We start from the raw sequence: 27,689 nt of genomic DNA on the forward strand, positions 1-27,689 counted from the left end.
CATTTTCCAACCTCATGTACAATGCCCCCAGTATTCTCCAAAAAAAAAAAAAAAAATTGGTAAATTAAGGGAAAGAATTAAAAAGGTATCTTGTTTCTCCTACATAAACTGTACTAACAGGTGACCAAATAATAGACGAAGCAAAGTTTCCCTTTACAAAATATTCTAACTAATCAAGGAATGATGGAATTGGGGCTATCACCATTTTGCAACTCCTCATGAGTTAAGAAATCTAGTATCAATGGCTGCTAACATTACAAAAAGAGACAACCTGACACCTTGAAAAAGACACATAATTATCAATGATGTAGTCTTGACAAAAAAGCTTCTAAATCTAACTACTGATTTACCAGAGGTGCAGGAGACAGAGGAATATGCTGAACATACCACACGGACACACCATCAGCAACACAGAGACTGTAGGAAGCTCTATGGAATAAGCCACCCAGTTTCTTCAACAAATAAAGTGCAAGAGAAAAGAAAGATGGAGAGGGAACCTGTAAATTATGACACCTAAGAGCCGTATCAACTGACTGAAATACATGCCTTATGTGGATCCCAGCTTGAACAAACACACACACAAGAAAACTGGGGAATTCTGAACACTGGCTGAATTTGATAATATTAAGGAATTATTCTTTAAAAAAATTTCAAGTGACTACATTTAACCTCATTACAAAAGAAGCTAAATGATATATGGGATTTGTTTCAAAGTTATCAAGGGGGAAGAGAGGAAGTAGGGATGTAGATGAAATCAGATTAGCCATAAACTGATCATAAACCGTTGAAGCTGACTGATAGATACAAGGTAGTTGATTATATTAGTCTCTGTACTTTTATATATATTTGAAAATTTCCACATTAAAAAGTTTTTTAAAATAATGAGGACAAAGATATAGGTGCCTGGGTCCCACTCCCCTAGAGATTCTAATTTAGGCACATGGAAACCTAGGTGCTCAGGCTGTCCAGGTGATTCCAATTCACACCTAGATTGAAAACCATCCCATTAAATTTTGAGTTCTTTGAGAACAGAGTCTGTATTTTGTTTACCACAATTTCACCCATTACCTATCACAGAAAACATATTTAAATATTAATTGAATGAATTAACTAAGATGGGAGCCATTTTCTCACCTTAATTTTTTTTTTTAACATCTTTATTGGAGTATAATTGCTTTATAATGGTATGTTCGTTTCTGCTTTATAACAAAGTGAATCAGTTATCACCTTAATTCCATAGCAATTAGAATACTCATCTGGCTGGAACCATGAATCTAACTTCAGCTGGAATTCTTATTTTCTAATGACTATTAGCTGACAGTCTCACAGATAACACTGTTCTACCACCTTTGTTTTTGCAAGGGCCATAGCTCATTGCTATCTTAAGAAAATTGATTCACTTTTCACAAACTGATTCAAAATTATTTTCCTGAGTTTCTAGTATCTCGATGGAGATGAGAAATATCACTGCTTAACTCTCTGATGTCATCCCTAGAGACGATCTCTTTATTTTTCATTCAGCCCATCAAGTGAATGCTTTTCCTCTTCATATTCACCTCCTAACTAGAGAGTCTTAGTCATCATAGACTCTTCTATTTAACTTCTGTTCTGCAAATTCAAGTACTACAGCCATCTCCATATATTCACACTGAAGTTTTAAAGTCTTCAGAAATAGGGGAGCCCCGAGTAAACGAGAAAGAAAATTTTTTAAAGGTTGTTTCTCTTGGGAAAGCATAGACTTTTACCGTGTGTGTACAGCACAGGGAGCTATAGGTTATCTCATAATAACCTATAATGGAAAAGAATCTGAAAAAGAATATATAAATATAGATCTCAATCACTTTGCTCTACACATGAAACTAACATGACATTGTAAATCAACTCTACTTCAATTAGGAAAAAAACCCTCTGGGTGTGAGGCTGCTTACCTGACACTTCTGTCCCTTCCCACTGAGGGCACCAGGTGACAGCACACCTGGCTTCGAAAGTACACAAACAATTCAAGTCCAGGGACTGAGACCCAGGCAGGGCCGGGGGGGAAATACACGACACAGAAGCACTTCCTCCTGAATGAATAAAGCGTGAACTCTACATACAGCCGAAGGAGCTTCCAGGGAAGCCCACTGCTCTGCCCCTTGTATGTCTAGGACTCTTGTCCACAGTGACAGAAGCCCCAGGTGAAAGTAGCTTAAGCAGAAAAGTCACCGATCGGCTCACACAGCCGATGTCCAGGGACCAGGACGATGCCGCCAGGACCAGAACTTGCTCTCCCGTCATAGGTCTCCCCTCTCCAACCTCGTGGCCCGCTACTCTGCCCCAACCATCGCCCCCCTCCCAACCTCAGGCCTCTCGCAGTCAACGCTCAGACTCGATTCCTTGTCCTGTGGGCTTCCACATTCACATCACGTCCTCAGGGAGGCCTCCTGGACCACCCGGCCTCAGGCAGCCCTCACATCCCCCACCTCTGCCCTTTGCGCCTCTCACTGCCCTGACCCCAGCCTGCAGTTCTTTTCTTATTTCCTACTTACTTGCTTTTTGCTATTCATTCCACAATAACTGAAGCTCCCTGAGGGCAGGCCCCAGAGCTGCCTTTCCTTCTTGTATCCTGCCACTGTAGGGATATTTCCCTTTTAGCATCACATAAATCATGCTGCAACCTAAATAACATGGATTTTACCCACACTGTGGTGTGAAATCTAGCGCATGGCATAAACTTGACACTTGGGGATTCATTCATATCTTATTTCAGATACTTATGGTCAAAAGCCTAAAAACTGTTAAGCCACTACTTCCTTATTTCAAAAGCAAAGTTTGACAAGCGGATAACATTAGTTTATATTTTTTAAGGTTTGAGAATTTGTCACTAAAGAATTTTAATCTCTTAAGGTTGTTATTTCAATACTCTTTAAGAGTCTCATCATTTCACCCACTGCTTTAAATGAGCACTTATGGTCATCTGATTGCTATCTGGTTGGCAGCGACCTTTCTGACTGGCCGTCTCGTACCCGATCTGCCTCTCGGAAGGGAGCCCAGGCCCCTGCAGGGGACAGCTGAACCTGGACGGCCAGCTGACGGGAAGGGCAGGACAGCTGCTCTGAGCACCTGAGCTCCAGGGGCTGCTGGTCACCCAGCCAGGGGTCTCCACAGCCACAGACTCACGGGGGCCGCGGCTGAGCCCTCCCGCAAATCTTTCTAGCAAACAAAGATACTCGGTATGGACTTCTCTAGCTGGTAAATTTGCACGTTCTTACTGCTTTTCACGAAACGGGGACTCCAGGAGTGCCGGTCCTGGCAGGAAACAACTGCAGTCATCAGAGCGCTCAGTTTCTCTCTGTAGTCTCGGCCTTTGCCACGTGTACTGACTCAGAGAAGGAAACTCCAGGGCGCCCTCCCTGTGTGCAGCTGCTACTGCCCCCAGCACCGGGAATAGAACATTTTTATCTTCCCATGCAGGTATGACTCAGTTTCCATGTCTATGAAAATAAGGAAGTTGAATTAAATGATCTAAGTTCCTTTCCAAGTTTTTGCTGTTTTTTTTTTCTTCTGAAATTAGATCTGCAAAACAACTTAGTGCTCCCGTGTGCCTAAGGAAATTTGTTTTAGGTGTTTCTGTTCCCTAAAGCATATCTCTTTACCCGTTCTCCCACCAAAGGGGGGGAAAAAAAACCAACCTTAAACGCAAACAAACTCAATTAACTAACACAAAGCCAGAAAGCTCTGAGTTACTCCTCATAAGCACCTGCCTCTGGTCTGTACCTCTGGGCACATGTTCCTTCCTCCTGATGGAGTGGCCGCCTGAATATCTCCTCCCCCACCTTCCTGGACAGCCCGCCGCCCAGCTTAGCTGACCCTCCCAGTCTACGCAGGCTCCCAGGCCTGTCAACACCACCCACGGCTGCACTGGATGAGGTCTGTCCCTCAGAGACACCGAGAGCTGCCCATTCATCCTGTGTGCCGTGTGCCTGGCACTTAGGAGATGTTCAATCCGTGGTGGATAAGAAAAGCAAGTTCTCCGTCTGGGTTGGGAGGCCTCAAAAGGACAAGTGGTAACTGGTAAACTCTGAGAAGTGTATTCCCTTGAAGGATGACTCTGCTGAACTACAAGCTAAGCAATAAGAAATGGTGGAGGGTAACTGGCAAGCTCTGGTTGTTTAAGAACGTGTGATTATTTCTGAAATAAACACCTCTCCCACCAGGCCCTCACCCCCCAGGGAATCTGGGGATCTCACTGGCCTTGGAGAGAGCCACCAATTTAGACCTGAGCTCCTTCCACCTGCACAGGCCACCGTGGAGACAGGGAGCTGCTTCACTTCCCGACGGCTGAAGGTCAAGTCTGGAACTAGCGCACACGGCCCCGTCCCGAATGACTAACCCAAATAAGATCCTGTTTAGAGACGTGCTACCACCACTTCTGCATTATCTGCTAGCACATCACATGCACGCAGACAGAGCTATGTGACCTGGAAGGTCACTTAACTGGTCGGTGGCAGGGCTGGGAGTGGCCACCCAGCCGTCCTGCCTCAGCATCCCCACCCTGAGCTGGACACTGTGCTGCTCCGTGAGTGGGCTGGGCTGGGCTGGGAGAGGCCTTCAAACGTGGTGCGAAGTCCTGGAATTCGTGGATCAGAAAGCTCATCAAGAGACAGAAATGCAGAGGCAACTCGAGCACAAGCTCTATCAATAAAACACAGACCTGAGAGGAAACGTACAACAAAAAGCAGTTATCATACACCCCAAAGAACGGAAAGCAGGGACCTGAATAGATATCTGTACACCCGCGTTCGCAGCAGCATTATTCACAATAGCTAAAACGTGGAAGCAACCCAAGTGTCTATCGATGGATGAATGGAAAACAAAATGTGGCCCATCGTACAGTGGAATATTATGGAGCCTTAAAAGGAATGAAATTCTGACATATGCCAACGTGGATGAAGCTTGAAGGCATTAGGCTGAGTGAAATAAGCTCCCACAAAAGAAAAACCCCTTGTGATTCCCCTTATCCGAGGGCCCTGGAACAGTCAGAGTCATAGAGATGAGAAGCAGACCAGCGGGGGCCGGGGGCCGGGGGCCGGGGCCAGGAGGATGGACTTAGTGTCCAATGGGCCCCGAGTTTCAGATGGGATGATGCAAGTGCTTAGGAGTCGGGACAGTGGTGATGACCGCACAACAACGTGCATGTACTTAACGCCACTGAACTGTACACGCAAAAAATGTCAAAATGGTAAATTTTATGTCATGTATATTTCACCACAACTTTTTAAAAAGTAGTTATATACCAACTGCAGTGTGGATCAGGAGAAAAAGCCGCTCAACTTGAAGTCTGGAGCCTGCCATTAGGGAGCTAACGACCTTGGTTAAGTTGCCTTTCTCAGCCTCCGTGTGATGCATAAAATACACAGGAGATCTGTATCCTCCGGGTCATTATCAAGAAACGAGAAAACCCCTATCGCGATACCTGGCTCTGAGTAAGCGCTTCGCCTTTGGGGTATCACTCTGATATTCTAGCAAGTCTTGAGAAGGAAACTGGCCGAGGAGCCGAAGCTAAGCCACGGCAGCGCACCGCCATCAGAGTCGTGTCCTCCAACGGGCCAGCCCCGGCCTCCACCCCGCTAGCTCACCGGCTCCCGTGGCGGCCCGCCGTCACTCTCCGCCTCTGGACACGAGAGCCCTGGCCTCCAGCACCTTCCCCCGGGCCCACGCCCCTCCTTCCCCGGCAGAGACCCCGCAGCCTCTCCCTCCCGCTCACCACCCTTCCCGCTGCCGGAGCGGGAAAGCAAGCCACGCAACCAGCCTCAGGAAACGTCACAGGCCGGGCGTTTAGGGTCACAAAGCGGAACGGGCATGCACTCCCCGCTTCCTAGAAATCTCCCTGGGAGGCTCCCCAGGCCCTCCCCACGCTCGCTCTGCCCCAGTGCCTTACCTCATCTTCCCCAAACAGAGGCCACCGGGCACGCCGCCCCATTGCTCCGCCTCCCAATCCCCAGCCGCCCGCATCCACGCCCACCTCCTCCCGGGCTCCTGCAGGCCAGCCCTCCACGCAGGCTCCGGACTCCGTGCTGCCCCCTCGCCCCAGAGCGGCCCTCTGCCGTCACCCTCCTCTCCCTGCATCGCGAGTCAGCCTTCGCCTCCCTACGGGATCCTCCCCCACAGCATACAGACGGTTCTGTTTAACCTTCGTCCTAAACACGTACGCCCCTCTGGCCAGTGACACAATTTCTCTGCGGGCCTGGCTACCTGTGCCCGTGCCTCTCGGGCAGATTCCCTGGGCATCTTGTTCAGACGCGCATTCTGACTCGGCAGGTCTGGGGTGGAGCCCAGGACTCGGTTCTGCCAGCGCCGCCCAGACACTGCTCCCGCCACAGAGCCCCTCTGAGCAGCAGGGCCTTGTGCTTCTTCCCTCCGTCCGAATCCGCTCTGACCCTGCACCCTCCCCCAGCACAAGTTCAGCGAGACCGTCCCGTCAAGGTCACCGATAAACTCCATGCTGCAGACTCCAGCTAAAGTTCTCTTTCTCCTCTCCGGTCCTCTCACACGAGGGTGCAGCCGCTGAGACAGAAGTGTGCCCAGCAAGGGGGAGGCGCCTAGCGGGCCAAGCAAAGAGCCCTCTGCATCTCCCTGCAGATACGGCCCCCCGGGCCCTGCTGCTCCCCTGGCAGGGGGTCCCGTCAGGTCCTTCTCCTCTACCTGGCTTCCCGTGTCAGTCCTCCTCAGAGCTCAGCCTTCCCCCTCACCTCCCCACTCTCCCCTGTGGGGATCTCATCCGTCTCAGCAGCTTTATCTGTAGCCCCCAAACTCTCAGGACGCAGCCCAGGGCGCTCTCCTGACCTCCAGGCTCCTTCACCTCCTCTGCCTTGGGCCACCTCTCCCCGCTCGGGTGTCTCACAAGAATCTCCAGCTTAATGTTCCCAGAAGAGAACTCTAGATTCTTCCCCCCTTAAAAGCTGTTCCTTCTCCATGATTCCCATAGCCAGCCATACTCATCACTACCACCAGAAACCCAGGAGTCACCTGTGACCCCTCTTGCCCCTGCGCCGCCTCAATTCACGACCAGTTCTACTGATTCCACCTCCAAGTCCCACTCCAAAGCCATCTGCTTCCAGAGCCCAGAGCCAGCCACCAACCACTGACCAGCCACGACCTGCTCACTGGCCTCTCATCGCCACTTCAGCCTGTCCACAGCCTCTTCTCCACACAGCCCCTGCTGCAAACAAAAGCCCCTACAAGTAGACGCGTGTTCACCATGAATGAAACCCAAACCCTCCACCCACCGTCGCCCCCAAGACCCTGCACCGGCCTTCCCCCAGCCAGTGTGCCTTCCTTCAGCTCCCAGCACAGGCCAAGTACTGTCCTGCCCAGGACCCCTTCCACGCGCTCTACCCTTTCCTCATCTGGCTTTTAGGAAGACCCAAAGCAAGAGGAAGCACGGTACGCTCAGGCAACTGAAGAAAGATCCACGTGGCTGCCTGGAGCAGAAAGAAAGAGGCGGAGCCTGGCATGAAACGGAGGTAGAGAGGAAAGTAAGGGCCAGTAGGCCCAGTAGTTTAGGGATTTTAGACTTTCTGCTGAGTGCACGGAAAAGCCTTCCAAGTGTTACAAGCAAATGGGTGACAAAATTAGACTTGCAAGTTGAAAAGATCATGGTAGCTACAGTGTGGAAAAGCAGAGCGGCCCAGAGCAGATGGGGCAGATGCAGCAGGCCTGGCCTAAGGGAATGACAGTGGACACGGGGATGGTGGACAGGCTTTACACCAGTTAGGAGGTTATGATACTGTGAGTTATGAGAAATATATATGTGGTCATTCAGATGACCTAATTATAGTTCTCATACATCTTTGGTCTTTGTCCACAGCTTCTGGCCCACGGCTCCCAGAACCCTTGGAACCTCCTGAATGATAAGAGCAAGGGGAGCACCTTTTGTTATGTTTGGTCACTTGTCCTCAGTTCCAGAAAACGATTCAGAGCCATAAAGGTGACGTGAGCGTCTTGTTCACAACAAGCCCCTTCCCACCACAACTGGGTTAGGCCAATGAGGGGACTCGGGGGAAGCACCTGAGGACGCCGGGGGAACCAGCCTTGAAAAGAGGGCTGGAACTTTCAGCCCCACCCCTTGATTTCTGGGAAGGAGGGAGGGGCTAGAGGTTGAATCAGTCACCAATGGCCAGTGATTGAATCAGCCACGCTTGTGTGACGGCGCCTCCATAAGAACCGAAAAGAAGGCGCTGAGGAGAGTTTCCAGGTGGGAGAACCAGAGCGTGCGGTGGCACGTGCCACTGTGGGGGGCCCCAAACTCCACAAGGACACGTGCTCCTGTGTTTGGGACCTCACCCTGTGCACCCCTTCACCTGGCTGTTGATTCACATCCTTTGTAACAAGCTGGTCATCCAGTGAGTAAATGGGCTTCCTGAGTTCCGTGAGCCACTCCCGCAAATTAGCTGAACCCAAGCAGGGGGTGGTGAGAACCTCTGGTTTATAGCCAGTTGGTCAGGAGTGCAGGCGACGACCTGGCACCTGAAACCCAATCAGGGTGTCACGGGGACCTCCGATCTGTAGCCGCTTGGTCGGAAGCACAGGTGACGACCTGGACCCGCGACTGGTGTCTGAAGCGGCGCCAGTCCTGCAGGACTGAGCCCTTGAGCTGTGGAGTCTGGCGCTACCCCTGGGTAGAGAGTGTCACGGTCGGGTTGAAATAAAGGACGCCCCGCTGGTGGTAGAGGGTTTCTCAGTGGTGTGCCCTCATCCCACCCCACCTTGGAGTCGGGTGTAGAACCCCTTTAGAAGTTAAAAAAACGGCAGACTTTACAGAACGAACATATGCAATTTGAGATTTAAAAAAGGCCTAATATGCAAGGGTGAGGAGAGGTACCACGCTGGCTGAAATCCAGTCCTAATGATGGGATCAGCTACTCCACAATGGCTGACTGGCCACCCATCTTTTCCTGTTTTGACTGGCAGGAGGAAGGAGGGGACAACGGGAGAGGATAAACGGCAGGATAAAGGAAAGTAAGACACTAGCTCATAAACTGGGGCAGCGGATGGGAAAAGAGCCAAAAATAGGAAGAGAGGAACGGCAAATTGTGCTGACTTTTCCACTTGGCCTCCTGATGAGTCCAACAGCCTTGAACTGGGCTGGAATGAACAGAAGCGATTCTCAGAAGACTTCATTTGCTGAAGTTACAATTTAACATGATTTATGAAGCCTCTTGTTATAAATATGCTTGAGTCAAAGGATATCTGTTACATGAAAGTACTAGAATCATAGAATTTTTAGAGACGGAAAGAAACCTGGAGGTCACTGACTCAGGCTTCCGTCTCAGGATCCCTAAACTCTTCTCTCCACGTATGGACACTCCAGAAAGATTTCATCTAGAAGCTAAATGTATTAGCGTTTCAAAAGAGAAATGAAGAATTGCTAAGCAGAGAAATATTGTCCAAAGTTTTATGGTAATTGGAGGAGAGGCTTTTTTTTTTTCCCCCGGAATGCCATAGTTTATTTATTGGTCTTAGCGTCAGGGCTCTAGAAAACTTTTTCCTGTGATTATGCCTCTTTTCTCCCTCCCTCTTTTTCAATAAAACTTTTTATTGTGGAAAGTTTCACGCATACATAAAGACAGGAAGAAGCGTTTAATAAACAGCCTTGTGTCCATCACCCAGATTCTCCAAGATTTTTTCAGCTACTTTGCCAGTGAGTTTTATTTTTTAAAAATACACAGATGATTAATGACTGACTTTAAGCTGTTCATCAGGGAGATCATTTTGGCAATAATTTTTTACCAATTTGTTCCAGGGTTTAAAAAAAACTCAGCTGTTCCATTTTGTTTAGGGACTAGCGAGATTTTAATTTCTAATTTTCAAAGCTACTGCATATTTGGCTAATTAATCCTAGCATCTGACAATGAAGGAGCAGAGAAAGAACATGACGTTTCAAGTATAATATGAAAAGTTTCTAGAATAGTAAAAACTCCAGCTGCATTTTAATCTCCTATGGTACAAACTTCAGGAAGCATATGAAACAAAACCTTCAAAAGGAAACTGTGGTAGTTAGCCTCCAAGAATGCCAGTGGCCCTCAGGCTTCCCCAGGGCAGCCCACTCCCACACTGCACCAGGCTGGCCCATGTGCTGGCAGAAGGGATGGCACATGGCTTCCAAGAGGAGATCCCAGGACACGGCAGTTTCCATCGTGATCATCCTCCTCTCTCTCCCTCTCTCTCTCTCTCTCTCTCCCTCTCTCTCCCTCTCATGTCACTTGCCCCGGGGAGAAGGTGAGCGCCCAGGTTGTGCAGAGCTCTGTGGAGCGGCCACGTGGTGAGGACTGAGGCCCCCAGGCCACAGGCATGTGAGTCCCCCATCTCGGGGCAGTGATCACAACCTCGGGAGAAACTCTGAACCACAGCACCCAGCCGAGCTGCTCCCAGATCCTGAACTTCAGAAACTATGTGATCATAAACGTCTGTTGTTTCAAGCTGCTAAGTCTGGGCCAATTTATTACACAGCAGTAGAAAATTCACTCAAAAGACAGACAAACTTTTGAGGCAGGCAGCCACACAGCACCAAACTACTCTATTTCCTTCAACTCATGCCATATACTAAGCAAAATTACATAGCTTGGAATGTTTTAATTTGGATGAGACCTAACTCAATATTTTGTATGTTGATTCCCAATCTAGTGGGCCTAAATCATACTGTATACATATTGCCCACGAAGCACTGACAAAAGCAAGAAAGACAACAATGTATTAGCCATTATCTATTAATGGCACCTGTTTCTGCATTTAGACTTCGATTTTTTAAAAGGCAAAAACTCCCCAAAGATTGGTCTACAACCATGACAGAGAACACTCAGGAAAATGATAAGCACTTACTTTTTTTTTTAGAGTAACATAAACTTGAAATTGAGACCCGGCTGGTATTTTGCAGTTGCTATAGGAACCACACGTACCTTCCCTCTTTGACACTCAGCATCCACATTCTCTTCGTCTTTCTTTCCACTCTCACCCACCCAAAAGCTCACATGCCCTGCCCTCGTGTCTGCTTGGCCCCTCTACTTTTTGGAACATCCAATATGTACACGTGCACACCCATATTTGTATTCCTAGGAACCAAAAGAACTGAGGAGCTAAAGGACACAGCTCACGGTCAAATCTCCAAGGCCAGATACTTATCTGGTATTGGTTAGATCAGGGAGTCTGTGCGAGCAGACAGCTGATGCTCAGTAAGTATCAGGTTCCCTCCTCCTCCTCGCCCACCCAGGCCCCCTCTGCATGATGCGGGAAGGGCTCCATTTCTCTGGTACTCAGGTCCCTTTCATTCAGACGCCTCAGCAACATGCATTCACTTTAGAAAAACATCCAACGGGCTGTATGTTCTGTACAGGCAGCCCCCAACTTAGGATGTGACCCACGATTTTTCAACTTTATGATGGTGTAAAAGAGATACGCATTCAGTAGAAACCTACTTCAAATTTTGGATTTTGATCTTTTCCTGGGCTAGCAATATGTGGTAAGATACCCTCTTGCGTGGGCAGAGACCTAAATAGACACGTCTCCAAAGAAGACGTACAGATGGCCAATAGGCGCGTGACAAGATGCTCGACATCGCTAATTATTAGAGAAACGCAAATCAAAGCTACAATGAGGTACCACCTCACACCGGTCAGAATGGCCATCATCAAAAAGTCTACAAATAATAAATGCTGGAGAGGGTGCAGAGAAAAGGGAACCCTCCTATACTGTTGGTGGGAATGTAAGTTGGTGCAGCCATTATGGAGAACCGTATGGAGGTTCCTTAAAAAACTGAAAATAGAGTTGCCATATGATCCTGCAATCCCACTCCTGGGCATATATCCGGAGAAAACGATAATTCAAAAAGATACTGGCACCTTATGTTCATAGCAGCACTATTTACTCCAGTAGCCAAGAAGCAACCTAAGTGTCCATCAATAGATGAATGGATAAAAAAGATGTGGTCCATATATACAATGCATATTACTCAGCCTTAAAAAAGAATGAAATAATGCCATTTGCAGCAACATGGATGGCCCTAGAGATTCTCATACTAAGTGAAGTTAGTCAGAGAGAGAAAGACAAATATCATATGATACCACTTATATGTGGAGTCTTTTTTAAAAATGATACAAATGAACTTATTTACAAGATAGAAACAGACCCAGAGACATAGAAAACAAATTTATGGTTACCAAAGGGGATAGCAGGTGGGGGATGAGAGGCAGGGGGAGGTAAATTAGGGAGTTTGGGATTAACGTATACGCACTACTCTATACAAAACAGGTGAACAACAAGGACCTACTGTACAGCACGGGGAAGTCTACTCAATATCTTGTAATAACCTACAATGGAAAAGATTCTGAAAAACATATACACACACATATATATGTTTCACTTTGCTGTACACCTGAAACTAACACAACATTGTAAACCAACTATACTTCAATAACTAAAAAAAAAAAAAAAAAAAATTCCTCTCTGTGATGCTGGACCACAGCCCCCATCAGCCTCAGGATCACAAGGGGGAAGAGCTCAGGCAGGACCAGTCCGTACCCTCCATACCCACAGAGCCGGTCTGTTTTCCACTCTGAGTACAGAATGCAACAAGCTACCTGAGATATTCAACACTTTATTATAGGACAGGCTTTGTTTTGGGTGATTCTGCCCAACTGGAGGCAATGGGGGTGCTCTGAGCAGGTCTAAGGTGGGCCAGGCTAAGCGACGGGGTTCAGCAGGTTAAGCGTATTAAATGCATCTTTGACCTACGATATTTTCAACCTATGGTGGGTCTATCGGGACGTAACCTCAGTAAGTCAAGGACAAGCTGGATTTGGAGCCAGTGACAAGTGGGACTCTTGCTACCACCCTGAGACAGGTCGCACCGGAAGCCTCAGAAGAGCTGCCAGGACCTCCCGGGGCTGTTGCTCTAGGTCGTTACACTGTCTCCACATTTAGCTTTCAGAAAGAGGCTCCAATTATGTTTCTAGGTGGGTAAGAATTTAGTAACTGAATGCAAAGACTTATTGTGGGATTGGGTGATGCAGCCCAAAGAATTATCTCAACCCTGTGGTCTAAACATTTCCAGAATCTCAAGCCATCTTCCACCAAGGCAAGAACCTTGAAGAATTAAGGCAAGAAATCAGAACTTTTCCACCTCTTCCACCTTCTACCAAGACCCACTGAGATCCCATTTGCGGCCCTATTCTTGTTTTCCTATCTTTATGTGTCCAGTCCCGTATTCCCAAAAGACATCTAATAAGTTATTCCCCCACTTTTTTCCACACGAAACCCTGGGAAAGGTTCTACTCCTTGGGCATAAGGAAATCTTGCTGACACCTCGGGTCACAATAGTCACTGTTTCCAATGGGAAATAACATGAATAGAAAAGGAAGGGAAGACCCAGATGGGGCAGGAGAAAGACGAGCTGTAGCAACTGAAGCCACAAGCGAGGGATGTGTGTCCCTGGCCTTATTCCCACCCCTAACCCTAACCCCCACCGCCACAAAGGACGCCTCCAGCGTTCCTTACTCCGTTGAACCCTAACAAGGAAGATAACGACTATCACCTTTTTACAGCTGTGGACTCCGCGGCACAGAGAAGTGCAAAGCTGTGCTCAAGATCACGCCACGAGTGAAGTTTCAGAACCTGGTCTTCGCACCTTGCCCTCCTGTCCTTCCCAATATCCAAGGCTACCTTTCCCGCTCACCCCGCATCTGAGAACGTCGACATTCCAATCATACTGTTCCAGGTTGACGGAACACTGCCTGAGATTGTTTCCAACTTTGACATCCGAGAATCTTGCTGCTCTTCTTAAAATATGGGTCATTTACCCGCCTGAAGGATACACCATCCCCTCTGACAATCAGTGCCCACTATCCATCCTCAAAACCTAACCAAAAAAATTAAAAATGAGGTTAGGAAACCGGGACAAAGCAGAACGTTCACTGTGCTACAAGGAACGAAACCAAGTCACAGATAACTCCAACAATCCATCAGCCAAGTCTCTCCCAATGGCAATTCTAAACGAGTGCGCGGGACACAAGAGCCTCTCTCCGGAAGACTCACCTGAAGGCAACATCAAAGTTCCAACGTTTCCAGAATTCACCCGAAAACGAGCACAGAACGGACGCTGCTCCCACGAGCAGCCTGGGCGCAGCTGTCTCGGCACCAGCGTCTGGACCCACCACGGACACGACCTCCTAGACCTACCGGGGGCGAGACGAGGCGCACGGGCCGGTCCGGGTGCGCCCCGGGAGAAGCCGCCCCAGCGCCAGCCCCTCGCGGAAGGGAGCTGGGCGGTGGGGACAACTTTGCGCTCAGCCCCAGGACGGCAGCAACCCCAACACGCAGCAGACCGCGCAACTTCCGAAGCGCGGCCCCCGGGCGTCCCCGGCCAAGCTCCTGAGGCGCTAAGAAGTTTGCGCGACATTCACAGCCTCACCCTGACCACAGCGGCGACTAAGGGCCTGAGGAAGTGGACCCTCCTCGGCTGGAGGCCCGAAAGGCAGGAAGTGGCGGCAGAGGCCACTTGCGGGACAAGGGAAGGAGCGGCGGACTCGGGGGGCGGCTGGGGCGCCGCCCCCATCTCCTCCGCCCCAAGCGGGTCTGGGAGGACCCCCCCCAACCCCGGCTCGAGCGGGGCCGCCGCCCCCAGGTCGCCCTCCGGCCACAGCCCTGCGCGGAGCCGGAGCCAGGGGCCACCCGGCCCGGGGCGCGCCCCCGCTCCCCCGCGCGCGCCCCACCCACCTCGCCCGCAGGGCCCAGCCGGGGCACGGACACCCTTACCTGCGACCCGTCCTGCGCCGCCTAGCAGTCCGCACCGGCCCCCGCCCTTAAACCCGCCCCGCCCGCTCCTACGCCTCCTGTGGCGGCCGGACCCCAGCCCTGCCCCGCCGATTTGTCATTGAGCCGCCAGCTCGCTTCCCCACCCCCCCGAGCGCGCGCCCGGCGTCGCCTAGGCAACCCCGCCCCTCGAGAGCGCGCCCTGCCTTCCGCTCCCGCCCGTCCCCCGGAGGCCTCGCCCATCGGGAGCCTACTAGCCAATCCGAAGCGGAGCTTCCCAGCCTTGGGCGGGGTGAGGAGGAAGCTTCGCCAATGAGAAGCCGCCTCTGGCGGGAGGGGCGGGCTCGGCACGCAGGCCACGCCCACCTCCACTTCCTCCTGTCGGCGGCTGACGCGCTGCACGTGACCACTGCTCCAGTGAAGGAATCCGAGCAGGTCTGGGGACTCTGGGCGTGGCGGGCAGGGGTGCTCCCGCTGTGGGCTTAGGTCAGGGCGAGGCCAGAGCCCTGGAAAGCAAAAGGGAAAGGCAGGCCTGATGTGGAGAAACCGAGGCAAATCACGATGCCTCCAGGCGGCTGTCTGGACGCCGGCCCGGGGCTCCCGAGGCGGGACCTCCGCGTGCCGCCACCACTCGCCAGGCTGATGACACCCCATTAGCAGTAATGGGGTTGCCAAGGCCTCGCAATGACTTGGCCCAGGTCACGTATGAGGGCCGGAATCCTCACCCCAGCGGTAGCCTCGATGTCGGAAGTTCAGTGGGTAAGCTCGTGGCCGACGGGGTTTTCACCCATAAGGCTCGGGAACTTGTAATTTCGATCCAAATAGGGTTTGGGTTGATTTTCCTAACTGCCTCTTCTTAGAGCTGAGTCCCACCCTCGTTCCACTTCGCCTCCGCAGGATTTATGGCCCCACTGATCCCTACACAAACCTCATGGCACGTCCCTCACACACTGTATGGCAATAAGTTGTTTAAATGCCCGCCTCTATATCTCTAGGGATGAAAACTATCTCTTGTTCAATTTGATATCCACAGCAACTAGCACCGTGTAATTAATCCTTTCCTTGTTGATAATTATACATCAGGGTGCTGTGTGTGGTATATGAGAGGCTTTGTGCCTTGATTACATTGCTATGTATAAGCAACTAACAGAATCAGGCCCTCTACCAAGAGCTGTATCAAAAAGCACAGAAGCTTTAACTTAGTCTTAAGCAACGGGCTTAACAAAAAACATGTCACCAGAATATCCTAGTGTTACCCTACTATCCTAAGTGTTCTGTTTTACGCTTCTCGTACGCATTAAAGGCTTATATTGCCTGCTAATTATATGACAGAAACTCTGCCAGGTGCTGTAAGAGAGAAGGTAGGAGGCTTCTCAAAAAAGGAGGCTCTCTATGGACCTAGAGATGATCACATTAAGTGAAGTAACTCAGAGAGAAAGACAAATATCATATGATATCACTTATGTGTGGAATCTAAAATACGATACAAATGAACTTATCTACGAAACAGACTCACAGCCAGGTGGAGAACAGACTTGTGGTTGCCAAGGGGGAGGGTGTGGGGGAGGGGTGGGCTGGGAGTTGGGGTTAGCAGATGCAAACTATTATACAGAGAATAGATACACAACAAGGTCCTACTGCAGAGCACGGGGAACTATATTCAATATCCTGTTAAACCACAATGGAAAAGAATATGAAAAAGAATGTATATATATGTATATGTATAACTTGAATCACTGTTTGGCTGTACAGCAGAAATTAACACATTGTAAATCAACTAGACTTCAATAAAATAAACTTTAAGGTAAAAAAATTTTTTTTAGGGCTTCCCTGGTGGCGCAGTGGTTGAGAATCCGCCTGCCAATGCAGGGCACACGGGTTCGAGCCCTGGTCTGGGAGGATCCCACATGCCGCGGAGCAACTGGGCCCGTGAGCCACAATTACTGAGCCTGCGCGTCTGGAGCCTGTGCTCCGCAACAAGAGAGGCCGCGATAGTGAGAGGCCTGCGCACCGCGATGAAGAGTGGCCCCCACTTGCCGCAACTGGAGAAAGCCCTCGCACAGAAACGAGGACCCAACACTCCAAAAATAAATAAATAAATAAATAATTTTTTTAAAAAAAATTTTTTTAAAAGTCAGCTCTCTAGTATTTATAACCTAGAAGGGGAATCAGGTGCAAACTTTTTCCTATGGAGTAACAATGATGTGCACAGGTTTAGAATCAGGAAGCACAGATTCACAGAACTAGCAGTGGTTAGGAAGTTGCTTAGCCTCCGCGGGCCTCAGTTTCCCCAGCCATCCCATAGGAGCAGCACCGGTGCCCTGCAGGTGTAAAGATTTAAATGCAATTACCTGTAGAGCTCTTGGTAGGTACCGTGCTAGGAACTTGATGAGCGCTTAACAAATGTTAACTTCAACCGTGATTGCCGCCAGAGGCCAAGATGCGCACTCAAGCCCCTCGTAACCACCTCGGGGACAGCATTTCGTCCCGAGGCCCGTGGTGTCTGGGGTGTGCGCACCGCTGTCGTGCAGCCAGTGCTGTGTGCAGCCCGGTGGCAACGACCTGCTGTGATGTTGTCGTTTGACCAGATGCACGTTTAGACAGCGGAGCGGCTCCCCGCAGCCCGGCCGGCTGAAATGGGCAGTTTAGGGAACAGGATCAGGGCTGTGGAGACGACCAGCGCTTCCTGCGCCCACACCCCTAGGGTCCACAGTGGCCACAGGCAGTTTCCTTACCTTTCCTGGGTGCGTAAGTGCCATTCCTGTGACTAGCAACAGAATGTCACGCAGGATGGAGGCAGTGGGCTTTCTGAGAAATGCTGCCCTAACTCTCTTACCCCATTCCGCCCCCCCGCCCCCGCCTCCCCTCCTTTAGCTCCCAGGACTCGGAGGGATTCCCCTGGGACTCGGCCAGTAGGAACATCTGCTCGGCTCCTGGACACGCCAGGCCCCAGCTGAGCGTGGTGGATTCGGAGAGGACCAGCAGGACCCTTTTGGAAGGGCTGTCTCACAGGGGCCACAGCCCAGGAACGTGTCCCGTGGGGGGTGAGCCCTGAGACGTGACCGGCCACAGAGCCTCTGGGACTGCTCCTGTCTGGTCTCAGGGGACACCCTGTCTGCTGAGCTTCTCCTAAGGGAACCCTGACTGCCCACAGAGCCAAGGGCCTGAACAGCAGGGATACGAGATCCCCAGCAGGCCCCTGTATGGTCACTGTCACCCACTGCAGCTGTAGAAAAAGCATTCTAGATGCTCCCTCTTTCAAAACTATCAACTGGGTCCAGAGCGCTGTCTGACAAGTATTTCCACTTCTCTCTCCAGGGCACTGGCGGGGCCTGAGCTTCTCAGCTCGCTGTGCTTGAGTGAGGCGATGTGACTAGTTCTACCCAATGAGCTGGAAGCGGAAGGGACACGTAGTCATTTGGGGGCAGGAGAGTGTCAGCGCGAGACCCTTCTCGGTGGCGCGGCCGCTGGGAATGTTTGGGAGGGTGGCCGCGCCGTCGGCCCCGGCGCCTGCAGTGAGCCCAGCGCCTCTCACCCCCACCCCCGCCAGCCTGAGATGGACACTGACCGTGGCTGAGACATAAACGTTCGTGGTTTGAAGGCGCTAAGATTCGGGAGTTGTTTGTTCTGGCTGCAGAGCTTCGCCTCCTCTGACTGACGCCAGGCCCTAACGTGTACCAAGCTGGGGATGCGGTGGCGGACGACTCAGACGAGAGAACCAGTAGACGGACAAGCAACCGGAGAACTCCCGATGACCTCAGACTGGGTGGTCAAAAAAAGGTCTCTCTTCATATACACACTACCATGTGCAAAACAGAGAGCTAGTGGGAACCTGCGGTACAGCATAGGGCGTTCAGCTCCCTGCTCTGTCACGACTTAGATGGGTGGGATGGGGGCGGGGGATGGGAGGGAGGTCCAAGAGGGAGGGGATGTGTGTACACATAGCTGATTCACTTCGTGTACAGCAGAAACCAACACAACATTGTAAAGCAACTATGCCCCAATTAAAAATTTTTTTTTAAAAAAAGTCTTTCTCAGGAGGCGACATTTAAGCTAGGACCTGAAGGACGCAAAGGAATCAGTGTCAGGAAAGGTTGGGAGTGAGGGGAAGGAGAGAACCTTCCGAGCGGAGGAAGAAGCCGCAGAGAAAAGCTTGGTCCTCTCGACAGCAGACGGGAGGCGTGGACGGAGCGCCGTGGGCGGGGCTCGCGGGTGAGACCCCAGAGGGTGCAGAGGGAGGTGGGATCTGGATCAGTGGGGGCTCCTAGGTTAGGGTGAGGAGATTGGAATGTATTCCAAGTGTGACAGGAAGCCACTGAGGAGGTTCAAGTCTGCAGGCTGACAGGCTTTGATTTAGGTTTTAGAAACACCACTCTCGCTCTCGTGTGGAGGTCGAGCTGTAAGGGGCGGGTGTGGGCGTGGAGCTTAGAAGGCTGTTCCGGGGGTCCAAGCAAAGTGGGGTCCGCAGGGCCAGAGGCTGGAAGGGAAATCTGCCCTCAGGAGGTTCGGGGAGATTTGCAAAAGGAGGGGAGCGAAAGCACTGAAGACTAAACAGAAGGTCCTCCTGCCAAATCCCAGAGGAAGCAGAGGCAAGGCTGGACGTCGGGACCCCCAGAGGTGCCCTGACTCCAGGGAGACGGGTGCTCAAAAGCCAGGCGGAATGGGGGAGGGTGTGGAGCAGAGAGCTGGCCAGTTTCCTAGAACATCAGCCAGAACAGCCTTAGGTGGTATTATTGGAAAGAGTCTGACAAACTCCGACGTCCCTGTGGGCATTTGATACTTGGTGACCGCCTCGATTAGAAAAGAGGGGGGCCACCGATCTATAGACGGAAAAAAGCCATTCTTTCCTACCGACGGCGGGGAGAATCTACTGTAAACAGCGAGACTAGACGGGGCGCACCTCCAGTGCTCCAGTCACCTTTCTGCTCTGTTTCCCCAGCCCTCAGTGCCCTGCGCTTCCTGTTCTCAGGAACGGGTCTCACGGGCTCATGCACACACAGGAATAAATGACTAAAGACGGCTCAGTGCAGGACGTCCCTGGCGGTCCAGTGGTTAAGACTCTGCGCTTCCAATGCAGGGGACACGGGTTCGATCCCCGGTCGGGGTGCTAAGATCCCGCATGCTGCATGGCGAGGCCAAAAAGAAAAAAAAAAAGATTTTCATCGTCCAAAACTAAAACCTGAAGTCTTAGGCCAGGGGAAGTATTTAGGGGAGGACCAGAGATCTTTCGTTCACACAAGTAGCATGGAGTGACTTATCCCTCCCCGGGAAAAGGTTCCGACTCCTGAGTTCTCACTTGGAAGCCTCCTCCAAAGCCTGGGAAACAGCCCCAAGCCTCCCCTTCCTTGCAGCCTTTCGCTGGCAGCTACCAGCAAAAGCCCCTGGTGCTTACTTATTCCTAAACGTGTTCAAAACCTTGCCTTTGGTGTTCAGTTTAGTTACTGTCACTGAAAAAGACTGTTTTATCAAGAGCTTCTCTCTCGCCCTTACCACCTTCCTATGTGGTCTCTACAGACCTAGCCAGGCAGCAGGAACTAACCAGACGACATTCCAGCAATTGCTCTGCAGAAGCCCCGTAATTAGGTGGAGGAGCTTTCCTCTTCCAAAAGAGGCGGATCCACTTGGGACACACATTAGAAAACAATGATTCCTTGCTATTTTGAATTCTTGAATCAGCTGCACTTGTCTTTCTGCCATCATAGCTTACCAAGAGTTGTCCCCCAGAAATGAGGGCAAGTCTGTCTTGTCATTAAGTAATAAGTCTTCATCATTATGGCTAAACCCACCACGTGCCAGCTCACCCTCTCCCCTTCCCACTCTGGGGACACACACGCTCCGTGGTTCCACAGTAAACACCACCAAGATCCAGTGCTGACCTCCAGGTAACCAGAGCAAAAGTCCTGCAGGGTGACAGCGGCAAAGCCCTCGAGGGTGAGATAAAATGAGATCCGAGGGTCTGGATTCTGTGCTGAGCTCCCTCCAACATGAAATACTAGCCATGGTCTCCCAGGAAGCCAGCCCCCTCTAACAGCAGGAAGACACTCCTCCTCTCTCCCAGCCGAGCCGTGCTCCTGAGCTGCAGATGCATGAGACCCACGAGGCCTAGCTCTGGGCAGCTAGGTGGACAGACGGACAGACACAAAGGACACGGGGACACAAAAACTTGAGCTAGGAGGAGGGATGAGGAAAGAAGTGGTGCTGGCTGTGTAGGGGAGAGAACTTTGCCACCCCCAAATGTGTCTCTTTGGCTTGCACATTATTTTGAGCTAAAAACAAGGCCCCAAAGACTTCGACCCTCCCCCTAACTAACCGCCTAAAGAATTTAAATGGAGGGCCTGTTCCAGGAAGAAGAACTATCACTGCAGAAGACCATAATATAATAACATGAGTGAGGGGTGGTCGACGGGGGAAATTAGCAAGGCCCGTGTGATCACAGAGCACCTCCGTGTCCCAACGTCCCTGCACAGCCCAGCAAACATCTGTTTATCAAACATTTGGTCACTTGCTTCTTTCATCCTCCTGTAAATTGCCTTCGTCCCCTTTGAAGGCCAACCCCACCCATTCTCCTCCTGGATGGCGTGTAAGCCTCACCTGCATGACTTGTGCTGGGCCCATGTTCTTAGGGAGCCCCTGTACGTACCTAATTACAGTCGACTTCCCCTGCAAATCTGCCCTGCGTCTAGTTAATTCTTAGGCCAGCCGGGAGAACCCAGAAGGGGCCGGGAAAGTTCCTTCCCAGGAGCTGGGTGTGCTGCGGGCACTGGCCTCTGCTCTCTCCCGCCCCCGCGCAGCCCAGGCCGCGCCTCTTCCTCACTCTCTAGATGAGGCCCCTGGGCACAGAGGCCCAAGGCGGAGAGCCCGAGGTCAAGCTCGGCCGGAGCTTGGCCTTGAACTGGCTCTGCTCTTGGCCTAGGGCAGCCAGAGCATTCCTGGGGGCCGCCCAGCACGGACCAGGCGCCCCAGGCCTCATTCCCCACCTGCCTGCTGCTGGGAGATGGGGGGCTGCACCTCCGCCCCTGCCCCGCCCCCTCCAGCGGCTGGGTTGCCCCGCCCCCTTCCAGCGGCTGGGTTGCCCCGCCCCGCAGCCACTGTCACTCTGCCCCTCCCCTGCTCCGTGATTCTTCTCGTGAGCAGCCCTTTTTCTATACTGTGCTTTTCTTTTTTTATGGACAGCCCATCTCTTCCCTGCGTCCGCTCCAGAGAGCAGGGCAGGCTAAGGGGTCAGAGGGCTGAAGAATGGGGGTGGCCGGTAGGGGATAAGGGACCCCTGAGCCAGGGGACCCCGCTTTGGAAGGAAAGGAAAACTACCATCAGTAAAGTCAGCCCCGCCCCCCAGCCCCTAGTCCCTCCTCCAGCAGCAAGACCACTAAAACGTGGAAATGCACATCTCTGGGACGGGGGCTGGGGAACGATTCCCTCCCCGGAATCCATTTTTCTGTCGAGTTTTAATTCTTTACAACAGCCAAGAAGAAGCTGGGTAGACAGGAACAAGGTTAAAGCGGCAATGAGGTGAGCGTGGCCCCCAGGGCTGGGAAAGCTGCAGGTTCCCACGGAGGCCGGGTCCCCGCTGGGAAAGCCCCAGAAGGATGGGGTGGCGACCTCCTTCCACAGCCCTCGCAGGTGGCACATCCAGCGGGACACTCAGGGCCGGAAACCGCAGGAAGCGAGGCGGGCCCCAGGGGGCTGCACAGGCCCACAGCATGATGGCAAGGGCCAGCCGGCCGGAGGCCAGCTTCCTGCCCTCTGCACCTCGGCCGCACCTGCCTGCCCACACCTCACACAGGTAGGAGACGAGGCTCAGACTCAGGAGGCCGCAGGGGTGGGTTTGAGGCCACAGGGAGCCTCTCAGCTGAGACTGGGGTCCACCCCGTCCCCCAGCCTCACCTCGCCACATCCCAGGCCGAGCAGTTTACAGTGGCGTCTCAGCATGTCTCATGTCGCACAGTCCAAGAGGGAGGTGTGATTTCCTATTCACAGGTAGGTCAGTGAGGTTGAGAGGCAGACCAGGCCTCAAACCAGGTGTGCCTGACGAGTCCACACTCTTTATCCCAGTCCCATGGCTGCAAGGCTGTGTGACCTTGGACAAGTCACCTCCCCTCTCTGGACCTCGGTCTTCTCTGTCTTGTGAGAATCTCGAGTCTCTGCCAGGCACCAGCTGTCAGGGAAGAGTGATCCTCAGGTCCTGTACTCTCCCCCTCCCGATGGGCACCCGGACAGGGCGGAGGCCACGCCTTTGGCAGCGCCAGCTCAGCTCCCTGCTCTGGAGGCCCCTCAGACTCCTGCCCCACCCCGTGTTCCTGCTCCCATCTCATCACAGCCTAAGCCTTCTCCAGGAGTTTCCCTGGAGGAGTGGCTGCCATCTAAAGGGCGAGGCTAGGGACTTCCCTGGTGGTCCAGCGGTTAAGGCTTCACGCTCCCAACACAGAGGGCCTGGGTTCGATCGCTGGTCAGGGAACTAGATCCCGCATGCCGCAACTAAGACCCGGCGCAGCTAAATAAATAAATATTTTAAAATAAAATAAAATAAAGGGCGAGGCTAGAGAATCTCTCCCCAGATGACCTATTGCTGAAACACAGGAGACTGGGTCCTTTTGTTCATATCTGATGACTGTCATCAGCCACTCGCATTTAAATATTAATTCCTTTAATCCCTCCTACAGCTGAGATGTTATGCAAAGTGCCTGCTACAGTGTTTGACCCATAGTAAGCCTCAATACTTGTTAATTAATGGACGGATGGACTGATGGATGGGTGGATGCGTGCATGAGTGGGTGGGTGGATGGACGCATGCATGCATGGGTGGATGGATGCATGCATGCATGGGTGGGTGCATGCATGCGTGGGTGGGTGGGTGGGTGGATGGATGGATGGATGAATGGATGGGTGGATGAATGCATGGGTGGGTGGGTGGATGGACGCATGCATGGGTGGGTGTGTGCATGCATGCATGGGGTGGGTGGATGCATGCAAGCATGGGTGGGTGGGTGGGTGGATGCATACGTGCATGGGTGGGTGGGTGGATGGATGGATGGATGGATGGGTGGGTGGATGCATGCATGGGTGGGTGGGTGGGTGGATGCATGCATGGGTGGGTGGGTGGATGGATGAATGGATGGATGAATGGGTGGGTGGATGCATGCATGGGTGGGTGGGTGGGCGCATGCGTGCATGGGTGGGTGGGTGGATGACACATGCATGCATGGGTGGGTGGGTGGGTGGATGCATGCATGCATGGGTGGGTGGATGGATGGATGGGTGGATGCAGGCATGGGTGGGTGGGTGGATGGACGCATGCATGGGCGGGGTGGGTGGATGCATGCATGGGTGGGTGGGTGAATGATGGATGGATGCGTGCATGCATGGGTGGGTGGGTGGGTGGATGCATGCATGGGTGGGTGGATGGATGGATGGGTGGATGCAGGCATGGGTGGGTGGGTGGATGGACGCATGCATGGGCGGGTGGGTGGATGCATGCATGGGTGGGTGGGTGAATGATGGATGGATGCATGCATGCATGGGTGGGTGGGTGGGTGGATGCATGCATAGGTGGGTGGGTGGATGGATGAATGGATGGATGAATGGATGGATGAATGGATGGATGAATGGATGGGTGGATGCATGCATGGGTGGGTGGGTGGACGCATGCGTGCATGGGTGGGTGGGTGGATGGACACATGCATGCATGGGTGGGTGGGTGGATGCATGCATGCACGGGTGGGTGGATGGATGCATGCATGGGTGGGTGGGTGGATGGGTGAATGGATGGATGCATGCATGCATGGGTGGGTGGGTGGATGGATGAGGGAATGGTTGGAAGAATAGGATTAGGAGGCTCCAGGACAAGGCAGTGGCATTCACTGAACTGGAGACGCGTGGTGAGGCCGATGTGAGGTGGTAGACACACAGGAGAAGGTATGTGGCGGCCAGAGGGCTGTGACTGGAGGTACTGGTACAGCAGGAGGCGGGGAAGGCACATGCAGGGACCAGCGTGCCAGGTCGGGAGCACAGGCCCCCAACGTGCTGACAGCACCAGTCTCCCACTGCAGGCTCCGTGTGGCACACAGAGCAGGTCAAGCACACGGCCCATCTTACTCACGCCTGGTGATTAGGGCCCCTGCTGTCAGCCTGGTCAACTCACACTGGGTAGCGGCTTGACCCAAGGCCACCGCGTATGTCTCAGCAGAGCTGTGACAGGCTGGGCCCTGGGCTTGATGACCAATGCCGGCAGGTCCCTGACCTGGAACACCCAGAGCACCTCCCTCAGTGGACAAAGGCCAAGACTACTAAGGTGGCCACATCGACTACAGCTGCAACACTGCGGGCTTATTTATACTACAGATTATTCACTGATGACCTGAAATTCAGATTCAGTTGGGCCTCTTGTATTTTTATTTGCAAAATCTGACAACCCTGCCCAAGCCCAGGGATCTCTGGGTGGGCAAATATCAGTGGCCCACACCCACCAACGTTGTCAAAGCCCCAGCTGCAGGACTTGCCCAGAAGGGAGGCCAGAGTGGCCGGCCCAGACAGAGGGACCCCCCCCCCAAGGCATGAGAGCGTCCCCCCAGCAACGACAGCGGGGCTCAAATGAGATGGTGTGTGGCAGCCCTACCCCTGGTGGGGAGATGGGGGAGGAGGTGGCCCTCCAGGCCTTATCCAATCCCACCCCCTCCTCTAAGAAGCCTCCCCATGACTCAGGCCTCTCTAATCTGTGCACACATTTTCACCACCAAGTACACGTTCTCTTCTGCTGTCCTGGGGGTATGAGGAGCCCCAGCAGACCAAGTGCCAGACGCTACAACCCAACATGACACAGTGGAGCAGCTCTCACCCGGAACACAAAGATGACTTAAATCCCGGCCTGCCATAGCCTGGCCGAGGGCCCTCAGGCAAGCTGTGTCATGGCTCTGAGCCTCAGTTTTCTAAGTATTTGGCCGCGCCGTGCGGCACGTGGGGTCTTAGCTCCCCAACCAGGGATGGAACCCGCGCCCCCAGCAGTGGAAGCGCGGAGTCTCGACCGCTGGACCGCCGGGGAGGCCGTGAGCCTCAGCGTTCTCGCCTGCAGGAGAAAGTCAGCTCACGCAGGATGCTGGGGATTAAATAATGCGACGCCAACCTGGCCTGCACGGGCCCTTTGGTTCACATCCGTTTCCTTGACTTTGTTTTGCTTTGAATTCATTTATTATTATTTTTTAAACTGTGGTAAAATACACAACATAAAACTCACCATCTCAACCATTTTCAAGTGCCCGGTTCGGTGGCATTGAGCACATTCACATCCTTGTGCAGTCATCACCATCCGCCATCTCTGAACTCTTTTCATCTTGCAAAACTGAAACTCTGTCCCCATTAAACAGTAACTCCCCAGGCCCCCTCCCCGCCCACCCCTGGCAACCACCCTTCCGCTTTCTGCCCCTAAGGATCTGACTACTCTAGGGGCCTTGTATAAATGGAATCATACAGTATCTGTCTTTTTGTGACTGGCTCGTTTCACGTCACTTAACGTCCTGAAGGTTCATCCATATAGCATGTGTCATATGTATGTATACATATAACATTTTGGTCATCCATTCACCCATCAGTGGACACTTGGGGGTGCTTTCACCTTTTGGCTCTTGTGGATAATGCTGCTATGGACATGGGCATGCAAATATCTCTTTGAGATCCTGCTTTCAAATCTTGAGGGTATATACCCAGAAGTGGAACTGCAATCATATAGTAGTTCTATTCTTAACTTCTCGAGGCCCCTCCACACTGTTTTCCGCAGTGGCTGCACCATTTTACATTCCCACCAACAGTGGGCAAGGGTTCCAATCTCTTCACATCCACATCCACACTTATTTTCTGCTTTTCCATAGCAGCCATCCTTAGGGCTGTGAGGTGGCCGTCCCCTTGCTTCTGGACCCCGCTCCCCGCAGGCAAATGGTGGGTATCAGACCCGCGATTCTGTCCCGAGCTTCCTCCCCTGGTCCTCTGGGTCCCGGGGAGGCAAATGGGCTGTTTCTCTCCCTGCGGGGGACCGTGAGCCTGTGGCCCCCAGGGATTATTTACAGCTGGGGCCACCTCAGTCCACCCTCTCGGGCAGGCTCAGGATAGGCCCTCTGGGGGTGGGGTCAGAGGGCAGGCAGGAGGCGCGGGTTCTCCCCGCCAGCCCCACAGGGCCGAGGACGAACCGCCAGTGACTGTCGGGGTCAGGGTCCCACGGCCGCGCTGCCCAGCCAGCTTCCAGCACTGACTCCGCTCCTGTTCCTGGTCCCCAGGAGAGGCCGTCCCTCTCCCCCTGGAGCTGGGCTCCCACTGCCCCACCCAGAGGCAGCCTCGGTGGCGGCCGGGAACCCCACCGTGAGGACACCGTCTCCCAAAGTCCCCAGCACTCGCACTTGATGCCTGGAAGCCGCCCCTCACCGACCCCGTGGCACACGCAGTAGAAGGCACCACCAGAGGCTGGCATGTGGGCACGGGAAGCGCTGACGGAGGGAAGGCCTGGGATGATCCACAACGAGACTGGGGAGGGCAGGCCTGTGTGTATCCCGCTGCTTCTCCCACCAAGGGGGACGCCCCATCGCCACCTGCTGTGTGACCCCGGGCAAGCCCCCTCACCTCTCTGAGCTTCTCCTCCCACGTGGGAAGGCTAACACCTGAATCCCAGGGGCGCCGTACAGCCCGGCAGGACAACCTGGGTCCCACTCGCTGCACCCACCTGCAGGCCATGATTTCATGCAGAAACTCCCCTCCTCCCACCCCTGTCCCCAGCTGCCAAAATCCCACCTACATGCAGACCCTCTGGAGAGGAAACAAAGCACTGGACTAAAAGGATAACAGCCTTCCTTTTCCGACTGGGGCTGGCTGGATCTGAAGGGAAAAAACAAGCCCCTCTGCAGCTCCACCTCCACTGCATCCTTTCT

The 27,689-nt window shown here is 52.6% G+C and overlaps 1 protein-coding gene across 5 annotated transcripts in view; it reads right to left on the reverse strand.

The window, feature by feature from the left end:
• The window catches only part of RALB (RAS like proto-oncogene B), a 69,282-nt gene that overhangs the window by 31,683 nt on the left and 9,910 nt on the right, over positions 1-27,689 (reverse strand). The window contains exon 1 of one of the 5 annotated variants that reach the window (XM_082395884.1): positions 14,788-14,943. The exons of 1 other annotated variant lie outside the window; for it this stretch is intronic. The gene's annotated coding sequence lies outside the window, so the exon portion shown is untranslated. Of the gene's footprint in view, positions 1-14,067; positions 14,596-14,787; positions 14,944-27,689 lie in introns of those variants that run through there. 3 more of the 5 variants (XM_082395880.1, XM_082395883.1, XM_082395882.1) reach the window with 3 other exon arrangements.

This window comes from Balaenoptera borealis (assembly GCF_965194805.1).
Source record: "Balaenoptera borealis genome assembly, chromosome: 6".
NCBI classification, from domain to species: Eukaryota; Metazoa; Chordata; class Mammalia; order Artiodactyla; family Balaenopteridae; genus Balaenoptera; species Balaenoptera borealis.